We start from the raw sequence: 19,573 nt of genomic DNA, 5'->3' as shown, positions 1-19,573 counted from the left end.
GACTCCTCTACTGTCTATGTTTTGAACCATTTCTGTGACACTAGTTATAGTGTCCGATGCTTCACTTCAGGTTTACTGTATCCCATGGACCTTCTTATTTACGATGAAACACAGCAATTGCATCAGAATTAAATACAAAAGGCAAAATGCCGACTTAAGTACACGAAGACTGACTCTTCTTACTGTCTATGTTTTAAACCATTCCTGTGACACTAGTTATAGATTCCGATGCTTCACTCCAGGTTTACTGTATCCCTTGGACCTTCTTATTGACGATGAAACAAAGAAATTGCATCGGAAGTAAATACAAAAGGCACAATGCCGACTTAAGGAAAAGAAGACTGACTCTTCTTACTGACTTTGTTTGAACCATTCCTGTGACACTAGTTATAGATTCCGATGCTTCACTTCAGGTTTATTGTATCTCTCTGAACTTCTTATTGACGATGAAACACAGAAAATGCATCGGAATTAAATAGAAATGGCACAATGCATCAATTGCATCAGAATTAAATACAAATGCAAATTGCCGACTTAAGTACACGAAGACTGACTCTTCTTACTGTCTATGTTTTGAACCATTCCTGTGACGCTAGTTATAGATTCCGATGCTTCACTCCAGGTTTACTGTATCCCTTGGACCTTCTTATTGACAATGAAACACAGAAATTGCATCGGAAGTAAATGAAAATGTCACAATGCCGACTTAAGGACAAGAAGACTGACTCTTCTTACTGACTTTGCTTTGAACCATTCCTGTGACACTAGTTATAGATTCCGATGCTTCTCTTCAGGTTTATTGTATCCCTCTGACCTTCTTATTGACGATGAAACACAGAAATTGCTTCGGAATTAAATAGAAAAGGCACAATGACGACTTAAGTACAAGAGGTCTGACACTTCTTACTCTCTACGTTTTGAACCATTCCTGTGACACTAGTTATAGATTCCGATGCTTCTCTCCAGGTTTACTGGATCCCTTGGAGCTTCTTATTGACGAAGAAGCACAGAAATAGCATCGGAATTGCATTGAAAAGGCACAATGAAGACTTAAGTACAAGAAGACTGACTCTTCTTACTGACTATGTTTTGAACCATTCCTGTGACACTAGTTATAGATTCCGATGCTTCACTTCAGGTTTACTGTATACCTTGGACTTTCTTATTGACGATGAAACACAGAAATTACATCGGAATTAAATAGAAAAGGCACAATGCCGACATACGTACAAGAAGACTGACTCTTCCTACTGTCTATGTTTTGAACCATTCCTGTGACACTAGTACTGGATTCCGATGCTTTACTTCAGGTATACTGTATCCCTCTGACCTTCTCATTGATGATGAAACACAGAAATTGCATCGGAATTAAATAGAAAAGGTACAATGCCGACTTAAGTGCACGAAGACTGACTCTTCTTACTGACTAACTAGTTTCGCAGGAATGGTCAAAACATATAGATTCCGATGCTTCACCTCAGGTTTACTGTAAGCCTTGGACCTTCTTATAGATGATGAAACACAGAAATTGCATCGGAATTAAATACAAAAGTCTAAATGACGACTTATGTACACGAAGACTGACTCTTCTTACTGTCTATGTTTGAACCATTCCTGTGACACTAGTTATAGATTCCGAAGATACACTCCAGGTTTACTGTATCCCTTGGACCTTCTTATTGACGATGAAACACAGAAATTTCATCGGAATTAAATACAAAAGGCACAACGCCGACTTAAGAACAAGAAGACTGACTCTTCTTACTGACTTTGTTTTGAACCATTCCTGTGACACTAGTTATAGATTCTGATGCTTCACTTCAGGTTTATATAATCCCTCTGACCTTCTTATTGACGATGAAACACAGAAATCGCATCGGAATTAAATAGAAAAGGCACAATGCCGACTTAAGTACAAGAAGACTGACTCTTCTTACTGTTTATGTTTGAACCCTTCCTGTGACACTAGTTATAGATTCCGATGCTTCACTCCAGATGTACTGTATCCATCTGACCTTCTTATTGACGATGCAAAACAGAAATTGCATCGGAATTAAATAGAAAAGGCACAAAGTCGACTTAAGTACAAGAAGTCTGACTCTTCTTACTGTCTATGTTTGAACCATTCCTGTGACACTAGTTATAGATTCCGATGCTTCACTCTAGGTTTACTGTATCCCTTGGACCTTCTTATTGACGATGAAAAACAGAAATTGCATCGGAATTAAATACAAAAGGCACAATCCCGACTTAAGTACAAGAAGACTGACTCTTCTTGCTGTCTATGTTTTGAACCACTACTGTGACTCTAGTTATAGATTCCGATGCTTCACTTCAGGTTTACTGTATCCCTTGGACCTTCTTATTGACGATTAAACACAGAAATTGCATCGGAATTAAATACAAAAGGATCAATGCCGACATAAGGACAAGAAGACTGACTGTTCTTGCTGACTTTGTTTTGTACCATTCCTGTGACACTAGTTATAATTTCCGATGCTTCACTTCAGGTTTACTGTATCCCTTGGACCTTCTTATTGACGATGAAACATAGAAATTGCATCGGAATTAAATACAAAAGGCACAATGCAGAATTAAGTACAAGAAGACTGACTCTTCTTACTGTCTATGTTTTGAACCATTCCTGTGACCCTAGTTATAGATTCCGATGCTTCACTCCAGGTTTACTGTATCCCTTGGACCTTCTTATTGACGATGAAACACAGAAATTGCATCGGAATTAAATACGAAAGGCACTATGCCGACTTAATGACAAGAAGACTGACTCTTCTTACTGACTATGTTTTGAACCATTCCTGTGGCACTAGTTATAGATTCCGATGCATCACTCCAGGTTTACTGTATCCCTTGGACCTTCTTATAGATGATGAAACACAGAAATTGCATCGGAATTAAATACAAAAGTCTAAATGCCGACTTATGTACACGAAGACTGACTCTTCTTACTGTCTATGTTTGAACCATTCCTGTGACACTAGTTATAGATTCCGATGATACACTCCAGGTTTACTGTATCCCTTGGACCTTTTTATTGACGATGAAACACAGAAATTTCATCGGAATTAAATACAAAAGGCACAACGCCGACTTAAGGACAAGAAGACTGACTCTTCGTACTGACTTTGTTTTGAACCATTCCTGAGACACTAGTTATAGATTCTGATGCTTCACTTCAGGTTTATATTATCCCTCTGACCTTGTTATTGACGATGAAACACAGAAATTGCATCGGAATTAAATAGAAAAGGCACAATGCCGACTTAAGTACAAGAAGACTGACTCTTCTTACTGTCTATGTTTGAACCCTTCCAGTGACACTAGTTATAGATTCCGATGCTTCACTCCAGATTTACTGTATCCATCTGACCTTCTTATTGACGATGCAAAACAGAAATTGCATCGGAATTAAATAGAAAAGGCACAAAGTCGACTTAAGTACAAGAAGTCTGACTCTTCTTACTGTCTATGTTTGAACCATTCCTGTGACACTAGTTATAGATTCCGATGCTTCACTCCAGGTTTACTGTATCCCTTGGACCTTCTTATTGACGATGAAAAACAGAAATTGCATCGGAATTAAATACAAAAGGCACAATCCCGACTTAAGTACAAGAAGACTGACTCTTCTTGCTGTCTATGTTTTGAACCACTACTGTGACTCTAGTTATAGATTCCGATGCTTCACTTCAGGTTTACTGTATCCCTTGGACCTTCGTACTGACGATTAAACACAGAAATTGCATCGGAATTAAATACAAAAGGCTCAATGCCGACTTAAGGACAAGAAGACTGACTGTTCTTGCTGACTTTGTTTTGAACCATTCCTGTGACACTAGTTATAAATTCCGATGCTTCACTTCAGGTTTACTGTATCCCTTGGACCTTCTTATTGACGTAGAAACATAGAAATTGCATCGGAATTAAATACAAAAGGCACAATGCAGAATTAAGTACAAGAAGACTGACTCTTCTTACTGTCTATGTTTGAACCCTTCCAGTGACACTAGTTATAGATTCCGATGCTTCACTCCAGGTTTACTGTATCCCTTGGACCTTCTTATTGACGATGAAACACAGAAATTGCATCGGAATTAGTTACCAAAGGCACTATGACGACTTAAGGACAAGAAGACTGACTCTTCTTACTAACTATGTTTTGAACCATTCCTGTGACACTAGTTATAGATTCCGATGCATCACTCCAGGTTTACTGTATCCCTTGGACCTTCTTATTGATGATGAAACACAGAAATTGCATCGGAATTAAATAGAAAAGGTACAATGCCGACTCAAGTACAAGAAGACTGACTCTTCTTACTGACTATGTTTTGAACCATTCCCGTGACACTAGTTATAGTTTCCAATGCCTCACTTCAGGTTTACTGTATGCCTTGGACCTTCTTATTGACGATGAAACACAGAAATTGCATCGGAAATAAATACAAAAACACAATGCCGACGTAAGTACAAGAATACTAAATCATCTCACTGTCTATGTTTTGAACTGTCCCTGTGACACTACTTATAGATTCCGAAGCTTCACTCCAGGTTTACTGTATACCTTGGACTTTCTTATTGACGATGAAACACAGAAATTGCATCAGAATTAAATACAAAAGGCACAATGCCGACTTAAGTACAAGAAGACTGAATCTTTTTACTGACTATGTTTTGAACCATTCCTGTGACACTAGTCATAGATTCTGATGCTTCACGTCTGGTTTATTGTATCCCTCTGACCTTCTTATTGACGATGAAACACAGAAATTGCATCGGAATTAAATAGAAAAGGTACAAAGTCGACTTAAGTGTAAGAAGCCTGACTCTTCTTACTGTCTATGTTTTGAACCATACCTGTGACACTAGTTATAGATTCCGATGCTTCACTCCGGGTTTACTGTATCCCTTTTACCTTCATATTGACGATGAAACACAGAAATTGCATCTGAATTAAATAGAAAAGGCACAATGCCGACTTAAGGACATGAAGACAGACTCTTCCTACTGTCTATGTTTGAGCCATTCCTGTGACACTAGTTATAGATTCCGATGCTTCACTTCCGGTTTACTGTATCCCTCTGACCTTCTTATGACGATGGAACACAGAAATTGCATCGGAATTAAATACAAAAGGCAAAATGCCGACTTAAGTACATGAAGACTGACTCTTCTTACTGTCTATGTTTGAACCATTCCTGTGACACTAGTTATAGATTCCGATGCTTCACTTCAGGTTTACTGTATCCCTCTGACCTTCTTATTGACGGTGAAGCACAGAAATTGCATCGGAATTAAACACAAAAGGCACAATGCCGACTTAAGTACATGAAGACCGACTCTTCTTATTGACAATGATTTGAACCATTCCTGTGACACTAGTTATAGATTCCGATGCTTCACTTCAGGTTTACTGTATCCCTTGGACATTCTTATTGACGATGAAACACAGAAATTGCATCGGAATTAAATACAAAAGGCACAATGCCGACTTAAGGACAAGAAGAATGACTCTTCTTACTGACATTGTTTTGATCCATTAGTGTGACACTAGTTATAGATTCCGATGCTTAACTTCCGGTTTACTGTATCGCTTGGACCTACTTATTGACGATGAAACACAGAAGTTGCATCGGAGTTAAATACAAAAGGCACAATGCCGACTTAGGTACAAGAAGACTGATACCTCTTACTGACTATGTTTTGAACCATTCCTGTGACACTAGTTATAGATTCCGCAGCTTCACTTCAGGTTTACTGTATAACTTGGACCTTCTTATTGACGATGAAACACAGAAATTGCATCGGAATTAAATACAAATGGCACAGTGCCGACTAAAGTACAAGAACACTGACTCTTCCTACTGTCTATGTTTTGAACCATTCCTGTGACGCTAGTTATAGATTCCGATGCTTCACTTCAGGTTTACTGTATCCCTTGGACCTTCTAATTGACGATAGAACACAGAAATTGCATCGGAGTTCAATACAAAAGGCACAATGCCAACTTAAGAACATGAAGACCGACTCTTCCTACTGACTGTGATTTGAACCTTTCCTGTGACACTAATTATAGATTCCGATGCTTCACTTCAAGATTACTGTATCCCTTGGACCATCTTATTGACGATGGAACACAGAAATTGCATCGGAAATAAATACAAAGAGCACAATGCCGACTTCAGTACAAGAATACTGACTCCTCTTACTGTCTATGTTTTGAACCGTCCCTGTGACACTAGTTATAGATTTCGATGCTTCACTTCAGGTTTACTGTATCCCTTGGACCCTCTTATTGACGATGAATCACAGACATTGCATCGGAATTAAATACAAAAGGCACAATGCCGACTTAAGTACAAGAAGACTGATTCTTCCTACTGTCTATGTTTTGAACCATTCCTGTGACACTAGTTGTAGATTCCGATGCTTCACTTTAGGATTACTGAATCCCTTGGACCTTCTTATTGACGATGAAACACAGAAATTGCATCGGAATTAAATACAAAATTCACAAAGCCGACTTAATAACAAGAAGACTGACTCTTCTTACTGACTATGCTTTGAACCATTCCTGTGACACTACTTATAGATTCCGATGCTTCACTTCAGGTTAACTGTATCCCTTGGACATTGTTCTTGACGATGAAACACAGCAATTGCTTCGGAATTAAATACAAAAGGCAAAATGTCGACTTAAGTACACGAAGACTGACTCTTCTTACTGTCTATGTTTGAACCATTCCTGTGACACTAGTTATAGATTCCGATGATACACTCCAGGTTTACTGTATCCCTTGGACCTTCTTATTGACGATGAAACACAGAAATTTCATCGGAATTAAATACAAAAGGCACAACGCCGACTTAAGAACAAGAAGACTGACTCTTCTTACTGACTTTGTTTTGAACCATTCCTGTGACACTAGTTATAGATTCTGATGCTTCACTTCAGGTTTATATTATCCCTCTGACCTTCTTATTGACGATGAAACACAGAAATCGCATCGGAATTAAATAGAAAAGGCACAATGCCGACTTAAGTACAAGAAGACTGACTCTTCTTACTGTCTATGTTTGAACCCTTCCTGTGACACTAGTTATAGATTCCGATGCTTCACTCCAGATGTACTGTATCCATCTGACCTTCTTATTGACGATGCAAAACAGAAATTGCATCGGAATTAAATAGAAAAGGCACAAAGTCGACTTAAGTACAAGAAGTCTGACTCTTCTTACTGTCTATGTTTGAACCATTCCTGTGACACTAGTTATAGATTCCGATGCTTCACTCTAGGTTTACTGTATCCCTTGGACCTTCTTATTGACGATGAAAAACAGAAATTGCATCGGAATTAAATACAAAAGGCACAATCCCGACATAAGTACAAGAAGACAGACTCTTCTTGCTGTCTATGTTTTGAACCACTACTGTGACTCTAGTTATAGATTCCGATGCTTCACTTCAGGTTTACTGTATCCCTTGGACCTTCTTATTGACGATTAAACACAGAAATTGCATCGGAATTAAATACAAAAGGCTCAATGCCGACTTAAGGACAAGAAGACTGACTGTTCTTGCTGACTTTGTTTTGTACCATTCCTGTGACACTAGTTATAATTTCCGATGCTTCACTTCAGGTTTACTGTATCCCTTGGACCTTCTTATTGACGATGAAACATAGAAATTGCATCGGAATTAAATACAAAAGGCACAATGCAGAATTAAGTACAAGAAGACTGACTCTTCTTACTGTCTATGTTTTGAACCATTCCTGTGACCCTAGTTATAGATTCCGATGCTTCACTCCAGGTTTACTGTATCCCTTGGACCTTCTTATTGACGATGAAACACAGAAATTGCATCGGAATTAAATACGAAAGGCACTATGCCGACTTAATGACAAGAAGACTGACTCTTCTTACTGACTATGTTTTGAACCATTCCTGTGGCAGTAGTTATAGATTCCGATGCATCACTCCAGGTTTACTGTATCCCTTGGACCTTCTTATAGATGATGAAACACAGAAATTGCATCGGAATTAAATACAAAATTCTAAATGCCGACTTATGTACACGAAGACTGACTCTTCTTACTGTCTATGTTTGAACCATTCCTGTGACACTAGTTATAGATTCCGATGATACACTCCAGGTTTACTGTATCCCTTGGACCTTCTTATTGACGATGAAACACAGAAATTTCATCGGAATTAAATACAAAAGGCACAACGCCGACTTAAGGACAAGAAGACTGACTCTTCGTACTGACTTTGTTTTGAACCATTCCTGTGACACTAGTTATAGATTCTGATGCTTCACTTCAGGTTTATATTATCCCTCTGACCTTGTTATTGACGATGAAACACAGAAATTGCATCGGAATTAAATAGAAAAGGCACAATGCCGACTTAAGTACAAGAAGACTGACTCTTCTTACTGTCTATGTTTGAACCCTTCCAGTGACACTAGTTATAGATTCCGATGCTTCACTCCAGATTTACTGTATCCATCTGACCTTCTTATTGACGATGCAAAACAGAAATTGCATCGGAATTAAATAGAAAAGGCACAAAGTCGACTTAAGTACAAGAAGTCTGACTCTTCTTACTGTCTATGTTTGAACCATTCCTGTGACACTAGTTATAGATTCCGATGCTTCACTCCAGGTTTACTGTATCCCTTGGACCTTCTTATTGACGATGAAAAACAGAAATTGCATCGGAATTAAATACAAAAGGCACAATCCCGACTTAAGTACAAGAAGACTGACTCTTCTTGCTGTCTATGTTTTGAACCACTACTGTGACACTAGTTATAGATTCCGATGCTTCACTTCAGGTTTACTGTATCCCTTGGACCTTCGTACTGACGATTAAACACAGAAATTGCATCGGAATTAAATACAAAAGGCTCAATGCCGACTTAAGGACAAGAAGACTGACTGTTCTTGCTGACTTTGTTTTGAACCATTCCTGTGACACTAGTTATAAATTCCGATGCTTCACTTCAGGTTTACTGTATCCCTTGGACCTTCTTATTGACGTAGAAACATAGAAATTGCATCGGAATTAAATACAAAAGGCACAATGCAGAATTAAGTACAAGAAGACTGACTCTTCTTACTGTCTATGTTTTGAACCATTCCTGTGACCCTAGTTATAGATTCCGATGCTTCACTCCAGGTTTACTGTATCCCTTGGACCTTCTTATTGACGATGAAACACAGAAATTGCATCGGAATTAGTTACCAACGGCACTATGACGACTTAAGGACAAGAAGACTGACTCTTCTTACTGACTATGTTTTGAACCATTCCTGTGACACTAGTTACAGATTCCGATGCATCACTCCAGGTTTACTGTATCCCTTGGACCTTCTTATTGATGATGAAACACAGAAATTGCATCGGAATTAAATAGAAAAGGTACAATGCCGACTCAAGTACAAGAAGACTGACTCTTCTTACTGACTATGTTTTGAACCATTCCCGTGACACTAGTTATAGATTCCAATGCCTCACTTCAGGTTTACTGTATGCCTTGGACCTTCTTATTGACGATGAAACACAGAAATTGCATCGGAAATAAATACAAAAACACAATGCCGACGTAAGTACAAGAATACTAAATCATCTCACTGTCTATGTTTTGAACTGTCCCTGTGACACTACTTATAGATTCCGAAGCTTCACTCCAGGTTTACTGTATACCTTGGACTTTCTTATTGACGATGAAACACAGAAATTGCATCAGAATTAAATACAAAAGGCACAATGCCGACTTAAGTACAAGAAGACTGAATCTTTTTACTGACTATGTTTTGAACCATTCCTGTGACACTAGTCATAGATTCTGATGCTTCACGTCTGGTTTATTGTATCCCTCTGACCTTCTTATTGACGATGAAACACAGAAATTGCATCGGAATTAAATAGAAAAGGTACAAAGTCGACTTAAGTGTAAGAAGCCTGACTCTTCTTACTGTCTATGTTTTGAACCATACCTGTGACACTAGTTATAGATTCCGATGCTTCACTCCTGGTTTACTGTATCCCTTGGACCCTCTTATTGACGATGAAACACAGAAATTGCATAGGAATTAAATACAAAAGGCACAATGCCGACTTAAGTACAAGAAGACTAACTCTTCCTACTGTCTATGTTTTGAACCATTCCTGTGACACTAGTTATAGATTCCGATGCTTCACTCCGGGTTTACTGTATCCCTTTTACCTTCATATTGACGATGAAACACAGAAATTGCATCTGAATTAAATAGAAAAGGCACAATGCCGACTTAAGGACATGAAGACAGACTCTTCCTACTGTCTATGTTTGAGCCATTCCTGTGACACTAGTTATAGATTCCGATGCTTCACTTCCGGTTTACTGTATCCCTCTGACCTTCTTATGACGATGGAACACAGAAATTGCATCGGAAATAAATACAAAAGGCAAAATGCCGACTTAAGTACATGAAGACTGACTCTTCTTACTGTCTATGTTTGAACCATTCCTGTGACACTAGTTATAGATTCCGATGCTTCACTTCAGGTTTACTGTATCCCTCTGACCTTCTTATTGACGGTGAAGCACAGAAATTGCATCGGAATTAAACACAAAAGGCACAATGCCGACTTAAGTACATGAAGACCGACTCTTCTTATTGACAATGATTTGAACCATTCCTGTGACACTAGTTATAGATTCCGATGCTTCACTTCAGGTTTACTGTATCCCTTGGACATTCTTATTGACGATGAAACACAGAAATTGCATCGGAATTAAATACAAAAGGCACAATGCCGACTTAAGGACAAGAAGAATGACTCTTCTTACTGACATTGTTTTGATCCATTAGTGTGACACTAGTTATAGATTCCGATGCTTAACTTCCGGTTTACTGTATCGCTTGGACCTACTTATTGACGATGAAACACAGAAGTTGCATCGGAGTTAAATACAAAAGGCACAATGCCGACTTAGGTACAAGAAGACTGATACCTCTTACTGACTATGTTTTGTACCATTCCTGTGACACTAGTTATAGATTCCGCAGCTTCACTTCAGGTTTACTGTATAACTTGGACCTACTTATTGACGATGAAACACAGAAATTGCATCGGAATTAAATACAAATGGCACAGTGCCGACTAAAGTACAAGAACACTGACTCTTCCTACTGTCTATGTTTTGAACCATTCCTGTGACGCTAGTTATAGATTCCGATGCTTCACTTCAGGTTTACTGTATCCCTTGGACCTTCTAATTGACGATAAAACACAGAAATTGCATCGGAGTTCAATACAAAAGGCACAATGCCAACTTAAGAACATGAAGACCGACTCTTCCTACTGACTGTGATTTGAACCTTTCCTGTGACACTAATTATAGATTCCGATGCTTCACTTCAAGATTACTGTATCCCTTGGACCATCTTATTGACGATGGAACACAGAAATTGCATCGGAAATAAATACAAAGAGCACAATGCCGACTTCAGTACAAGAATACTGACTCCTCTTACTGTCTATGTTTTGAACCGTCCCTGTGACACTAGTTATAGATTTCGATGCTTCACTTCAGGTTTACTGTATCCCTTGGACCTTCTTATTGACGATGAATCACAGACATTGCATCGGAATTAAATACAAAAGGCACAATGCCGACCTAAGTACAAGAAGACTGATTCTTCCTACTGTCTATGTTTTGAACCATTCCTGTGACACTAGTTGTAGATTCCGATGCTTCACTTTAGGATTACTGAATCCCTTGGACCTTCTTATTGACGATGAAACACAGAAATTGCATCGGAATTAAATACAAAATTCACAAAGCCGACTTAATAACAAGAAGACTGACTCTTCTTACTGACTATGTTTTGAACCATTCCTGTGACACTACTTATAGATTCCGATGCTTCACTTCAGGTTAACTGTATCCCTTGGACATTTTTCTTGACGATGAAACACAGCAATTGCTTCGGAATTAAATACAAAAGTCAAAATGTCGACTTAAGTACACGAAGACTGACTCTCAGGTATACTGTATCCCTTGGACCTTCTTATTGACGATGAAACACAGAAATTGCATCGGAATTAAATACAAAGGCACAATGCCGACTTAAGTACAAGAAGACTGACTCTTCTTACTGATTATATTTTGAACTATTCGTGTGAAACTAGTTTTGATTCCGATGCTTCACTTCAGGTTTACTGTATCCCTCTGACCTTATTATTGACGAAGAAACACAGAAATTGCATCGGAATTAAATACAAAAGGCACAATACCGATTCCAGTACAAGAAAACTCAATCTTCTTACTGGTTATGTTTTGAACCATTGCTGTGACACTAGTTATAGATTCCGATGCTTCACTTCAGGTTTACTGTATCAGTCTGACCTTATTGCCGATGAAACACAGAAATTGCATCGGAATTAAATACAAAGGGCACAATGCCGACTTAAGGACAAGAAAACTGACTCTTCTTACTCTCTATATTTCGAACCATTCCAGTGATACTAGTTATAGATTCCGATGCTTCTCTTCAGGTTTACTGAATCCCTCTGACCTTCTTATTGACGATGAAACACAGAAATTGCATCGGTATTAAATAGAAAACGCACAATGCCGACTTAAGTACAAGAAGACTGACTCTTCTTACTGTCTATGTTTTGAACCAATCCTGTGACACTAGTTGTAGATTCCGATGCTTCACTTCAGGTTTACTGTATCCCTTGGACCTTCTTATTGTCGATGAAACACAGAAATTGCATCGGAATTGAATACATAAAACACAATGCCGACTTAAGTACAAGAACACTGACTCTTCCTACTGTCTATGTTTTGAACCATTCCTGTGACACTAGTTATAGATTCCGATGCTTCACTTCAGGTTTACTGTATCCCTTGTACTTTCTTATGGACGATGAAATACAGAAATTGCATCGGAATTAAATACAAAAGGCACATTGCCGACGTAAGTACATGAAGACCGACTATTCTTATTGTCAATGATTTGAACCATTCCTGTGACACTAGTTATAGATTCGGATGCTTCACTTCACGTTTACTGTATCCCTTGGACATTCTTATTGAGGTGAAACACAGAAATTGCATCGGAATTAAATACAAAAGGCACAATGCCGACTTAAGTACAAGAAGACTGTCTCTTCTTACTGTCTATGTTTTGAACCAATCCTGTGACACTAGTTGTAGATTCCGATGCTTCACTTCAGGTTTACTGTATCCCTTGGACCTTCTTATTGACGATGAAACACAGAAATTGCATGAGAATTAAATACAAAAGGCACAATGCCGACTTAAGTACAAGAACACTGACTCTTCCTACTGTCTATGTTTTGAACCATTCCTGTGACACTAGTTATACACTCCTGGAAATTGAAATAAGAACACCGTGAATTCATTGTACCAGGAATGGGAAACTTTATTGACACATTCCTGGGGTCAGATACATCACATGATCACACTGACAGAACCACAACCACATAGACACAGGCAACAGAGCATGCACAATGTCGGCACTAGTACAGTGTATATCCACCTTTCGCAGCAATGTAGGCTGCTATTCTCCCATGGAGACGATCGTAGAGATGCTGGATGAAGTCCTGTGGAACGGCTTGCCGTGCCATTTCCACCTTGCGCCTCAGTTGGACCAGCATTCGTGCTGGACGTGCAGGCTGCGTGAGACGACGCTTCATCCAGTCCCACACATGCTCAATGGGGGACAGATCCGGAGATCTTGCTGCCCAGGGTAGTTGACTTACACCTTCTAGAGCACGTTGTGTGGCACGGGATACATGCGGACGTGCATTGTCCTGTTGGAACAGCAAGTTCCCTTGCCGGTCTAGGAATGGTAGAACGATGGGTTCGATGACGGTTTGGATGTACCGTGCACTATTCAGTGTCCCCTCGACGATCACCAGTGGTGTACGGCCAGTGTAGGAGATCGCTCCCCACACCATGATGCCGGGTGTTGGCCCTGTGTGCCTCGGTCGTATGCAGTACTGATTGTGGCGCTCACCGGCACGGCGCCAAACACGCATACTACCATCATTGGCACCAAGGCAGAAGCGACTCTCATCGCTGAAGACGACACGTCTCCATTCGTCCCTCCATTCACGCCTGTCGCGACACCAGTGGAGGCGGGCTGCACGATGTTGTGGCGTGAGCGGAAGACGGCCTAACGGTGTGCGGGACCGTAGCCCAGCTTCATGGAGACGGTTGCGAATGGTCCTCGCCGATACCCCAGGAGCAACAGTGTCCCCAATTTGCTGGGAAGTGGCGGTGCGGTCCCCTACGGCACTGCGAAGGATCCTACGGTCTTGGCGTGCATCCGTGCGTCGCTGCGGTCCGGTCCCAGGTCGACGGTCACGTGCACCTTCCGCCGACCACTGGCGACAACATCGATGTACTGTGGAGACCTCACGCCCCACGTGTTGAGCAATTCGGCGGTACGTCCACCCGGCCTCCCGCATGCCCACTATACGCCCTCGCTAAAAGTCCGTCAACTGCACATACGGCTCACGTCCACGCTGTCGCGGCATGCTACCAATGTTAAAGACTGCGATGGAGCTCCGTATGCCACGGCAAACTGGCTGACACTGACGGCGGCGGTGCACAAATGCTGCGCAGCTAGCGCCATTCGACGGCCAACACCGCGGTTCCTGGTGTGTCCACTGTGCCGTGCGTGTGATCATTGCTTGTACAGTCCTCTCGCAGTGTCCGGCGCAAGTATGGTGGGTCTGACACACCGGTGTCAACGTGTTCTTTTTTCCATTTCCAGAAGTGTAGATTCCGATAATTCACTTCAGGTTTACTGTATCCCTTGTACTTTCTTATTGACGATGAAACACAGAAATTGCATCGGATTTAAATACAATAGGCACATTGCCGACTTAAGTACATGGAGACCTACTCTTCTTACTGACTATGTTCTGAACCATTCCTGTGACACTAGTTATAGTTTCCGATGCTTCACTTCATGTTTACTGTATACCTTGGACTATCTTATTGACGATGAAACACAGAAATTGCATCGGAATTAAATACAAAAGGCACAATGCCGACTTAAGTACAAGAAGACTGACTCTTCCTACTGTCTATGATTTCAACCATTCCTGTGACACTAGTTATAGATTCCAAAGCTTAACTTCAGGTTTACTGTATCCCTTGGTCCTTCTTATTGACGATGAAACACAGAAATTGCTTCAGAATTAAATACAATAGCCACAATGCCGACTTAAGTATAAGAAAACTGACTCTTCCTACTGTCTATGTTTTGATCCATTTCTGTGACACTAGTTATAGAGTCCGATGCCTCACTTCTGGTTTACTGTATCCCTTGGACCTTCTTATTGACGATGAATCACAGAAATTGCATCGGATTAAATACAAAAGGCACAATGCCGACTTAAGTACAAGAAGACTGACTCTTCTAACTGTCTATATTTCGAACCATTCCAGTGACACTAATTATAGATTCCGATGCTTCTCTTCAGGTTTACTGTATCCCTTATACCTTCTTATTGACGATGAAACACAGAAATTGCATCGGAATTAAATACAAAAGGCACAACGCCGACTTAAGTACAGGAAGACTGACTCTTCTTACTGTCAATGTTTTGAACCACTACTGTGACTCTAGTTATAGATTCCGATGCTTCACTCCAGGTTTACTGTATCCCTTGGACCTTCTTATTGACGATGAAACACAGAAATTGCATCGGAATTAAATACAAAAGGCACAATGCCGACATAAGGACAAGAAGACTGACTCTTCTTACTGACTATGCTTTGAACCATACCTGTGACACTAGTTATAGGTTCCGATGCTTCACTTCCGGTTTACTGTATCCCTCTGACCTTCTTATTGACGATGAAACACAGAAATTGCATCGGAATTAAATACAAATTGCACAATGCCGACTTATGTACATGAAGACCGACTCTTCTTATTGACAATGATTTGAACCATTCCTGTGACACTAGTTATAGATTCCGATGCTTAACTTCCGGTTTACTGTATCGCTTGGACCTACTTATTGACGATGAAACACAGAAGTTGCATCGGAGTTAAATACAAAAGGCACAATGCCGACTTAGGTACAAGAAGACTGATTCCTCTTACTGACTATGTTTTGAACCATTCCTGTGACACTAGTTATAGATTCCGCTGCTTCACTTCATGTTTACTGTATCCCTCTGACCTTCTTATTGACGATGAAACACAGAAATTGCATCGGAATTAAATACAAAAGGCACAATGCCGACTTAAGTACAAGAAGACTGACTCTTCCTACTGTCTATGTTTTGAACCATTCCTGTGACACTAGTTGTAGATTCCGATGCTTCACTTTAGGATTACTGTATCCTTCTGACCTTAATGCCGATGAAACACAGAAATTGCATCGGAATTAAATACAAAAGGCACAATGCCGCCTTAAGGACAAGAAGACTGACTCTTCTTACTGACTATGTTTTGAACCATTCCTGTGACACTAGTTTTAGATTCCGATGCTTCACTTCAGGTTTACTGTTTCCCTTGGACCTTCTTATTGACGATGAAACACAGAAATTGCATCGGAATTAAATACAAAATTCACAAAGCCGACTTAATAACAAGAAGACTGACTCTTCTTACTGACTATGTTTGAACCATTCCTGTGACACTACTTATAGATTCCGATGCTTCACTTCAGGTTTACTGTATCCCTTGGACATTCTTCTTGACGATGAAACACAGCAATTGCTTCGGAATTAAATACAAAAGGCAAAATGTCGACTTAAGTACACGAAGACTGACTCTTCTTACTGTCTATGTTTTGAACCATGCCTGTGACACTAGTTATAGATTCCGATGCTCCACTCCAGGTATACTGTATCCCTTGGACCTTCTTATTGACTATGAAACACAGAAATTGCATCGGAATTAAATACAAAGGCACAATGCCGACTTAAGTACAAGAAGACTGACTCTTCTTACTGACTATATTTAGAACTATTCCTGTGAAACTAGTTTTGATTCCGATGCTTCACTTCAGGTTTACTGTATCCCTCTGACCTTATTATTGACGATGAAACACAGAAATTGCATCGGAATTAAATACAAAAGGCACAATGGCAATTCAAGTACAAGAAAACTCAATTTTCTTACTGTCTATGTTTTGAACCATTGCTGTGACACTAGTTATAGATTCCGATGCTTCACTTCAGGTTTACTGTATCAGTCTGACCTTATTGCCGATGAAACACAGAAATTGCATCGGAATTAAATACAAAGGGCACAATGCCGACTTAAGGACAAGAAAACTGACTCTTCTTACTCTCTATATTTCGAACCATTCCAGTGATACTAGTTATAGATTCCGATGCTTCTCTTCAGGTTTACTGAATCCCTCTGACCTTCTTATTGACGATGAAACACACAAATTGCATCGGAATTAAATACATAAAGCACAATGCCGAATAAGTAAATGAAGACTGACTCTTCTTACTGACTATGTTTTGAACCAATCATGTGACACTAGTTGTAGATTCCGATGCTTCACATCAGGTTTACTGTATCCCTTGGATCTTCTTATTGACGATGAAACACAGAAATTGCACAGGAATTAAATACAAAAGGCACATTGCCGACATAAGTACATGAAGACCGACTCTTCTTATTGACAATGATTTGAACCATTCCTGTGACACTAGTTATAGATTCCGATGCTTCACTTCAGGTTTACTGTATCCCTTGGACATTATTATTGAGGTGAAACACAGAAATTGCATCGGAATTAAATACAAAAGGCACAATGCCGACTTAAGTACAAGAAGACTGACTCTTCTTACTGACTATGTTCTGAACCATTCCTGTGACACTAGTTATAGATTCCGATGCTTCACTTCAGGTTTACTGTATACCTTGGACTATCTTATTGACGATGAAACACAGAAATTGCTTCGGAATTAAATACAAAAGGCACAATGCCGTTTTAAGTACAAGAAGACTGACTCTTCCTACTGTCTATGTTTCGAACCATTCCTGTGACACTAGTTATAGATTCCGATGCTTCACTTCAGGTTTACTGTATCCCTGGGTCCTTCTTATTGACGATGAAACACAGAAATTGCTTCAGAATTGAATACAAAAGGCACAATGCCGACTTAAGTATAAGAAAAATGACTCTTCCTACTGTCTATGTTTTGATCCATTTCTGTGACACTAGTTATAGAGTCCGATGCTTCACTTCAGGTTAACTGTATCCCTTGCACCTTCTTATTGACGATGAATCACAGAAATTGCATCGGAATGAAATACAAAAGGCAAAATGCCGACATAAGTACAAGAAGACTGACACTTCTTACTGTCTATTTTTCGAACCATTCCAGTGACACTAGTTATAGATTCCGATGCTTCTCTTCAGGTTTACTGAATCCCTCTGACCTTCTTACTGACGATGAAACACAGAAATTGCATCGGTATTAAATAGAAAAGGCACAATGCCGACTTAAGTACAAGAAGACTGTCTCTTCTTACTGTCTATGTTTTGAACCAATCCTGTGACACTAGTTGTAGATTCCGATGCTTCACTTCAGGTTTACTGTATCCCTTGGACCTTCTTGTTGACGATGAAACACAGAAATTGCATCAGAATTAAATACAAAAGGCACAATGCCGACTTAAATACAAGAACACTGACTCTTCCTACTGTCTATGTTTTGAACCATTCCTGTGACACTAGTTATACACTCCTGGAAATTGAAATAAGAACACCGTGAATTCATTGGACCAGGAAGGGGAAACTTTATTGACACATTCCTGGGGTCAGATACATCACATGATCACACTGACAGAACCACAGGCACATAGACACAGGCAACAGAGCATGCACAATGTCGGCACTAGTACAGTGTATATCCACCTTTCGCAGCAATGCAGGCTGCTATTCTCCCATGGAGACGATCGTAGAGATGCTGGATGAAGTCCTGTGGAATGGCTTGCCGTGCCATTTCCACCTGGCGCCTCAGTTGGACCAGCATTCGTGCTGGACGTGCAGGCTGCGTGAGACGACGCTTCATCCAGTCCCAAACATGCTCAATGGGGGACAGATCCGGAGATCTTGCTGGCCAGGGTAGTTGACTTACACCTTCTAGAGCACGTTGTGTGGCACGGGATACATGCGGACGTGCATTGTCCTGTTGGAACAGCAAGTTCCCTTGCCGGTCTAGGAATGGTAGAACGATGGGTTCGATGACGGTTTGGATGTACCGTGCACTATTCAGTGTCCCCTCGACGATCACCAGTGGTGTACGGCCAGTGTAGGAGATCGCTCCCCACACCATGATGCCGGGTGTTGGCCCTGTGTGCCTCGGTCGTATGCAGTACTGATTGTGGCGCTCACCGGCACGGCGCCAAACACGCATACTACCATCATTGGCACCAAGGCAGAAGCGACTCTCATCGCTGAAGACGACACGTCTCCATTCGTCCCTCCATTCACGCCTGTCGCGACACCAGTGGAGGCGGGCTGCACGATGTTG

This window comes from Schistocerca piceifrons, chromosome 2 (genome assembly GCF_021461385.2).
Source record: "Schistocerca piceifrons isolate TAMUIC-IGC-003096 chromosome 2, iqSchPice1.1, whole genome shotgun sequence".
NCBI classification, from domain to species: Eukaryota; Metazoa; Arthropoda; class Insecta; order Orthoptera; family Acrididae; genus Schistocerca; species Schistocerca piceifrons.
This window is presented reverse-complemented; position numbering follows the sequence as displayed.